At 41.8% G+C, this 9,132-nt stretch overlaps 1 long non-coding RNA gene across 1 annotated transcript; it reads right to left on the bottom strand.

Moving 5' to 3' along the window:
• Nucleotides 1–1,561: 1,561 nt before the first annotated feature.
• On the bottom strand, nt 1,562–2,761 carry LOC120682690. Its single transcript, XR_005678546.1, has 2 exons — nt 2,457–2,761; nt 1,562–1,914 (listed from the first exon to the last, which is right to left on the bottom strand). It is a non-coding gene; the product is annotated as an uncharacterized LOC120682690 (long non-coding RNA).
• Between the last annotated feature and the right edge of the window lie 6,371 nt (nt 2,762–9,132).

The raw sequence follows: 9,132 nt of genomic DNA on the forward strand, positions 1-9,132 counted from the left end.
GTTTTTTAGCATCATGATGATCTGCGATATGCAAACACTACGCAGAGCATCAACCAACAGATATATCATTCAAATCAATTATATTTTTCTTTTGAAAAATTGGCTATATATATAGGTAATTGTATTCTACAAATAAAATGACGAGCAACGGCCAGCATCCTCCCCAATTTCCACGTAACATGTTCCTTGTTGTGTCATGCCATTAGCACAATATAGAAAAGGATAGTGCATACTGTCACTGCTGATGAGGTTGTGCTCCATGCTATGCATGAATTAAGGAAAGCAAAGAGATGGAATTTGTCATCATCAAAAGGACTGTATTCAGTTTGAAAACCTAAATAATTATGGTGTTGTTATTGAATTCAATTTTTACTACTTGTACTATTAATTTTATCCACTTGATTCCCTGCACGAATTCTTGATTTGATTTACTTCTACAAACTATTTGGGAAAAGAAGCTAGGCCAATGCATTGCCTAATAATAACCCTCCTCCCCCGGTCCCCCCCCCCCCCTCGTTTTTTTACTCTTGCAAGTAGTTCAAACCAGTGTGCTGATGGATGCCCTTGTAATCTATGCTAGGATTTTTGTGATTATTTTTGAAGCTTCTAAGCCAATATTAGGTACTTGTAACCTATGAGAATATTTACAAAATTATGGTTTTGGTATAAGAAAGTATAGTGTAAACTATCACCAACAAAAAATAAAACCTTAATACAACTTCTATGAGGAGAAACAAAAAAAAGAAATTCAAATTTCACTAGTAGTAAATTGGAGTTAATGAGTTGGACTTATGTAGAGTGTCTATGTAGACAAATAGAACAGTTTGAATAGTAAAATAGACCTTTTCATCGGCCTACACATTACGAATGGGAAACTCAACTTTAACATAAAAAATAAAAGGAAATAAAATATTCGAATTGCTAATCTGATCCGGGTTAATTAGGTTGAGGAGTAAAATGAAATAGAAGTTTGTAAGCGGACAAAAAGTAGATTGTTGGAGTAGTAAGACATACTTTCCTTTCTTGACTTAGTTACGGACAAATTTTATAGACCATGATGATATAGACACTACCAAAATCTGGAATTGCCTTGGCGGCCAAAAACCGCCAAGGAAAAGGCCAAAACTTCCAAGTAAATGTTTCTTGGCAGCCGGCCGCCAAGCAAAATTGGATTACCTTGGCAGCTGGCCGCCAAGGATAATTTCCTTGGCGTTGTGGCCGCCAAGTAAACTCTGGCGATGGCAAAATTTCCTAAGCGCCAAGAAAATATTCTAACCGCCAAGTAAATGAATTTCCTTAGTGGCTATCAACCGCCAAGTAATAGACATTGCTTGCCGGCCCTAAACCGCCAAGTAATAGACAATCCTTGGCAGCCTAGAACTGCCAAGTAACAAACATTTCTTGGCAGCCCTCAACCGCCAAATAATAAACATTCCTTGGCAGCCCTCAACCACCAAGGTAATATGTTTCCTTGGCAGCTCATATCCGCAAGGAAATTGTGATTTCTTGGCTGCCAACCGCCAAGAAAAAACATGCAGCCATAAAAAAAATGATCTCGCAATAATCAATAAATTCAACTCATTCATATATCACTGTATGGCAACAATCAATTCATCATTGCAAGCATTGTTCTATCAGTCCATCAATTCGGTACATTGTTCATTTTAATATTCCAAAAATGCAAATTTCTACTGCATTTAACTAGAGAATGAATAAGCATTTGAGCAATTGACAATCATACTGCTCACAGAGTGCCCACAATCCTCCACAATGGAACTTACATGTCCTCTATTGACATATTTGTATATAGACTGCCAAAGTGTTTGCCCTAAATTACCCAAAGTTTCTACCTTAAACTTGCATGCTGCAATCCAAATAAGAGCAGTATATTCTTGCCGATGTCATTGTGGCTACCTGCAATGAAAGTTTTGACCAGATGAAATCAGTCCTGTAGAAATAATGTTAAAGGATGGAAATACGCATGTTTGATCCACTACTAACTAATAATATAGACTGAAGAATCATTTTTTAAATGGAAAGAAACATGGATAATAAATTGATACTGAACAATGGTGTTGTTTCCTTAATAATAAAACTATGAGATCAATATAATGCACCAATGTGACACCTGTGTGCATGATGCAAGAATGAATCTATGTGATGTATTGTTTCCCTAATATTGCCCCTTGCTAGAAACAAGAGATTAGCATACCTTATCTCTTAGTTCATCATCTATTTTAGTCAAAATCTTTCCCCCTAGATTGTTTAGTCAAGAAGGCAGGATATAGTTATAGGCTTCGTCACTTGTCTCTTCTAGCCACCACACTTGTTGCGGTATCAGTAACAAAAGTAGCATAAATGGATCCATTCCGTGCACTCACCATTAGTTAATTCTATTAACTAGCTAGAACAGCTTCATTCGGGGACGGTAAAATTGAGGAGAAAAGGAAACTGACCACTAGTCGCTGCTGGAATCATGGCCGCGCACGGGGCCTGCATGCTGTGCCTCCCTGCCGCAACTCCGCGCACATCACTGCAGGGAGGCCAAACAGAGGCAGCGGAGGTCCTCGGCAGCCCCGACCTGGGGTCGTCCAGTTCCCCGCCGGAACTCCGCACTCGCCGACTGCAGGCCCATACGCACCTCGGGCCCTCTGGGCATGAGGCTACCGCCAGCTTCGCACAGATCCACCAGGCTGGAAGAGAGCGGCGGAGCGGCGCCAGATCAAAGCTCCTCAGCTGCTGCTGCGCGAGATTTGGGGAGAGATGGCGTGGGGACAGAATAATTATAATTAACTTATTTTCATGAACTAACATTGCTAAAGCAAGTTTATATTACATTTTGTACAAAAAGATAAACTTAGCTATTGATCACCATGAATCTTGATAGAGAGGAGAGAGTTCACAAGCACGACACACTCCTATAAAATAGGACTTTGTTCCAAGCCATTTGTCCCGGCAGCTTTTGGGTTCGGGACAATAGGTGGCTTTTGTCCCGGGTTTAACGGCTAGCCGGGCCAGCGGGGGACAGGGGCCTTTTGTCCCGGTTGGAGGCACCAACCGGGACAAAAGGGTGGCCTTTTATCCCGGTTGGTGGCTCCAACCGGGACAAAAGGTCGCGCGAGCCTTTTGTCCTGGTTGGTGTCTCCAACCGGGACAAAACTCCTTGGTCCACTTCCCTCTCTCCCCGCCCGAGCCATTCAGCTCAATTGTTTCTTGCTGTTCTTGGCTCGGGAGAAGAGAGGAGTTCTTGTCATTTCTCACCACATTTGTGAAGATCTTTGATTCCCGTCCATCCATCGGCGCTAAAGGTTTGAGGCTTGTTTTTCTCTTCTTCCTTGGCTTGTATAGCTCATTTCATGCTTTAGAAATAGAGAAAATGTGTAGACTAGCTCATTCTTAGACATTTAACTAGATTGCATATGTTATGTGTGATTTTCTTTAGATTTAGATGAGTATGTGGATAGTAGAAATTTTTAGAATGTGTAGAAACTTCATGTGATGTACTTGTATATATGATCATATTGTGGATAGTTGATTTTGTAGTTCATGAATGAATTAATGAAATGAGTATATTAGATTTTTTGTATTATGAATGGATATTTTGACACTCTAGTGATGTATTTATTCAGGCTCACATTGAAACCATCTAGAAGCTAAAAAAATCTTTATTTTGAAACAAGTATACATCGTTAATCTCCATCCAACGGTGATGGCACTGACTTTCGGGGATACACGATGCGCTACAAGGACGTCGCGAATCGGTTGGTCGCATCACCAGCACTTACGATTGATAAGAAGAAAGCATTTGACGCAGTCAGTATGGCCGTTGTTGTACTGAGAGCATATCAACGAGATATTTTTGCATGGTCAAAATAACAAATATAATTTCAAAAAATTAGATATTTCGTTGACCCAATCACTTGAATGAAAATTAATTATTTTTGTTGCGTGTATCAAGTTTATATAGAGATAAGAAATTTTGTTCCATAATTTTTGGAATCATAATTTTATTAACTGAATTAACACATGAAAACTAATTTTAAAAGATTAGTAAAAAGAAACAAAAACAAACATAAGATTTGGCGGGAACGAGGGAAAACGGGCCCCTTTTGTCCCGGGTGGTAAATCCACCCGGGACTAAAGGTGGGCCGCGGGCTGGGAATTTTTCCGGCCCGCCCAAAAGGCCCTTTTGTCCCGGGTGGAGTCACGACCCGGGACAAAAGGCCATTTTGTCCCGGGTCGTGGCTTCACCAGGGACAAAAGGGGGGCCCCTATATATGTTGCTCAACCTCCGCCTTCCTCCAACACTTGGGCATTTCCCTGATCTGCGCCGCGCCGCCGCCGTCTCCCATCGTGCCTCCTGCTCCGCCGCCGTCCCCGAGCGCCGCCCGAGCTCCGCCGCCTCCACACCCCGGCCGCCTTGGACGACGACCCTGCCAGGCTACTCACCGGTGCGCCGCCGTCCCCGGCCCCGTGCCACCTTCGTCTTCGCCGCCCCGGCCTCCCACTCCCGCGCGCGCCCTCGTCTTCGCCGCCCCCCGGCGGCCTCCACTGCACGCCGCCGCGCCGCCACCCTCTCCGCTGCGCGCCACAGCGCCACCAGCTCCCCCGCATCGTCGTTCCAGGGCCGCCGCCCCTAGGTTTCCCTGCCCTGTGTGAGTAGTGTGGCACCGTCATTTTCTTTTTTCTTTTCAAATTTTATGTTTATGTAATTCTGTTTTATATTAACTAGAATTCAATTATGCATATAGATATTTTTTAGAATTATATTATGGATTATAGTGTTTTATTTATTATATATTAAGTAGAATTGATTTATAAAGACATTATTAGAATGCAATTATGGATATAGTGTTTTCTTTATTTATGGAGATATAGTGAGAATTAGAGAGAATTTATAGAGAAATAGAGAAGGAAATAGAGAATTAGAGAGAATTTCTTTTATGATGTATTATTATTTAATTATGTCATTCAAAGACTTTAATTATCGTATATTCATTATTTAATTATGTCATTCAAAGACTTTAATTTATCTTGTATTTATTATTTAATTATGTCATTCGAAGTCTTTAATTTATCATGTATTTATTATTTAATTATTTCATTTATATTACTTCTCGAGCTCGCAAACTCGTGCTAACACACAATCGTTTCTGATAGTCTCCGATAGTTTCCGATCGTTACCGATCCCGACCGAATCGTTTCCGATAGTTTCCGATCGTTACCGATCCCGACCGAATTGTTTCCGATAGTTTCCGATACCGACCGAATCATTTCCGATAGTTTCCGATCATTACCGATACCGACCGAATCGTTTCCGATAGTTTCCGATCGTTACCAATCTAAATATGTGGATTATTTAGAGAATTTTTTGAAGGGTTTTATTTGTATTCATATTTTAGTTACGATGGACCCGCGACACACAGACGCGGAAGACGAACAGTTCCTGTTGAATATGATTGGTGAAGGTCAAGGAGATGTCGCTGAACAAGCTGATGATGGCAGCAATACCGACATATATTTGAATATGTCCGGTGATGGAATTGAGCCACCATCTATTCAGGATGACGCTGCTGCTAAACAAAGTCCTAATGTACATATCACAACTATACTTATTTGTAGTGACAATCATATTTTCATCTGAATCTATATGAATACTATGAATGTTTTTTTATAGCCGTCTGGATCATCGTCGCAGCAGAAAAAGATGAAGCGAGGCCCAACAAAAAAAAACTGGAAGGACGGTTCATTATAACGGAAGTTGGTCCAGATGGCGAACCGATCGCTCCAGAAGCTGCCGCCAAAAAATTCATAAGACAATCTGGATGTATTGTCAGGGACCACATCCCGATCAGCTTCAGGCTCTGGAAAGCTTCCAATCCAAGCGAGGAACGGGATGCGGTACCCAAAAGAGAAAAAGAATGGTGCTGGCGGGAGCTTAAGAAAAACTTCACGGTTCCAGCTGAATCTGAAGAGATATGCAAGCGCTGGACCCTGAGTAAGATGGCCGAACAGCTGCAATCATTTAAGAAAATTTTGACGAAGAAATATATCAAGACCGGGACCACACCCGTATTTACCGGTGAGCTCGAAAAGCTCAGTGGTCACTAGGATGCATTTGTGGAATACAAGTCTTTAGAGCTTGGGCTTCAGAAGGTGCAGAAGGCCAAAGACAATGCCTCGAAGAAAGTGTACCGTGGTTCCGTGGAAGTATGGGTTTAGGGATTACATTGAATCATATAGAAGCCGGCAAAGAAGAAAGAATGATGAGCGGGAGGAACGGCTCATGTCACATGATCAAAGACTGGAGGAAGAGGTTCAACGCCAAGTGGCCATAGCAATGAGCCAGCAACAGCAAGCGCAAACGGTGCCTCCAGAGCCTAATGTCGCAGCCGATCATCTGTCTCAGCGGAAAAGCAGCTGCGCTTCCACAGACGTCGTCGTCGTCGAGCCAACGGGGATCCAAGCCGCAGTTGAAGCGACGGCCCCGCAGCGATTTCCAGTGGATGAGATCACCCAGCGGACACCTTGTGACCTGCAGACTACCATTAAGAACTTAATGTTCACTGTTGCGTACGGTACCGCCATGCCAACCCAACCAGGCGACGTGTACCACGGGCAGCAAATTCCGCCAGGATACACAAGAGTTGGCGTGGAGCAGGTGTGCCAGGGTTGGGAGACGCTCGGGCTTGATATTCCTGGAGGCGATGAGGAGAGGACACTAGCAGAAGCCATTCATGGCTACATCCTATGGGATAAGCGCTACATTGTCCTAAAGTCGGATGATCAAACACCAAGACCGGCATCTCAGCATTCCTCTCCAAGGCCGGCATCTCCACAAACTCCCCAAGGGCAGCACTGTCTCGGCAAGGTTCACTGGCACATTCTCCATCACCATCATCTCATGCGCTGATGAACACTCAAGCGTCACCGTCGCCTCCGTGGTCACCCCCTCCGCCGCCGGCAAAGAAGCAGAAACAGCCGCCGGCAAAGAAGGTAGCTGCACCGGCTAAGGAGCCTCCAAAGAAGAAGAAAAAGGAGAAGAAAACCAAGGAGACTCCTATTAAACCCTGGGACATGAGCCTTGAAGAATGCGATCTGATAACTCAAGAAAGAGTTAAAGAGCACTTCAAGCCGAAGCCGAAGCCGGAGCCCGAGAAAGTGATAAATCCGATAGATTTGAAATTTTTTAAGGGAATGTGCGAAGCAAATAAGAGAAAATTCATTCCGAGAGACCCCCCCTTCAGACTACGAACGCACAATTATCAAAACTACTGAGAAAAAGAAGAGACAATCAAAGTCGTCGTCGTCTGACGTTCCACAGCTCGGAGCCCAAAAGAAACAATTAATAGAGCCTCTCGTAGTTGGACAGACGGCGCAACAACAAGACTTTGTTACATTTTTGAAAGAATCAAACCTGATGGCGGCTCAGATTGCAGGGGGGAAGATATTCCAAAGGCCGATGTGGTCGTCAAATGGACGTATGAGCTGGGCAAAACTCTTGTACCCCCCCGAAGTAGTGTCCGTGCTTCCAACGCAAATGTATAAGCTGCACCAGCACTATATGCATGCGATGGCCGATTGCGTCTTCATGCAGGGCGCAAAGATTAAAGATGACGATTTCTTAGGGGGGGAGGCCATTATATGGATAAACTGGGAAGAAATTTACTAACTATTTCATCAGGAGGACCTCGACATCTCTATGGTCAGCTTGTGGGTTCTGTAAGTATTTTATTCTCCTTACGTATTGTTTTGCATGATCTCAACATACTGATCCCTTGATTTATTCGGTATCATGTAGAATAGGGATACAAACTTGCAGGAGAAAGGGATACTCTCACCTCGGCTTCATCGACCCAATTACTTGTAATTGGAGGATTCTACGCGACACTTCCGATGAGCTATACCAAAACTTGTTCAAGTACATAAGCGTTCATCACAACAAGCAAATGATATTGTTTCCTTACAACTTTTGCGTGAGTGATTCCTTCCGTCTAACTCTTTCTATTCTGTAATCGAATTATTTAAACCTTAACTACCAAGAACTGCCTCCGTATAATTTTGCAGTGAACACTGGGTCCTAATTGTCATAATTCCCGAGAAGAGCCTACTCGTAGTTATGGACTCATTGAGGAGAAATCCAGAACAATACGAAAATCTTCTTAACATGATGAAAAAGTAATTCTACCACTACTCCGTCGATGACCGATAATTTGAATCACTTTGTTACTTGACTATAATTGTTCTAATCATGCACAGGATTTGGAAACAATTCGCTAAAAATCATCCAGGCAAATTTGACAAGGAATTGAAGATCAAGACAGATTTTGCGGTACACACTTGGATGATTCGTTGCACGATTCATTAGTTTTATTATATATTCATGTAAATACCTGATAATTTCTTCTCTCTTAAAGTGTATGAGGCAGAAACAAGGCAATAATTTATGCGCATACTATGTATGCGAGACAATCCATGGTCTGGTAGGTCCTCCAAGGGCCTGGACAGATTGGGAGGAGGAAGTAAGTAAAAAACTTATTAATATTTGAACTCGTATTTTAATTAGTCGAAATTAATTATCCCCTTTTTCCATAGGTCGAGGAGATGCGCGATGAACTCATACCGGAGGAAAAGATTATGGCGATTCAAGAACAATTGTCCGGATTTGTTGTTGAGCAAGTCCTCGATCCAAAATGCAAATTCTACTATGATGGACTATCTAATATTGACAATCGCAGCAAATATGATAATATACGCGTATATATGTAATTAAGAACGAATATACCTATGTAAATATATATGTGTGTATGTATTAAATTTCTATTTATGAGTATGTATGTATTATATATATAAGCACTTCAATAATATATATGTGTGTATATATATATATTTATTTATTTATATAATATTGGTCCTAGACATTTTCATATGTAAAGGAATTCACATGTATAGATATGTGTATACATATATATAAAAGTGAATTAATTTATATATGAAAACTATCTAGGACAAATATTATATAAGTAACTATATATATATGTATATATTAGTGGAGATCATACACACTGAATTCCAATACATAAGTTTAATTGAAATGCAAAAGTATAATTGAAATAGAAAAAGAATTGAGAA

Source organism: Panicum virgatum, chromosome 7N (assembly GCF_016808335.1).
Source record: "Panicum virgatum strain AP13 chromosome 7N, P.virgatum_v5, whole genome shotgun sequence".
NCBI classification, from domain to species: domain Eukaryota; kingdom Viridiplantae; phylum Streptophyta; class Magnoliopsida; order Poales; family Poaceae; genus Panicum; species Panicum virgatum.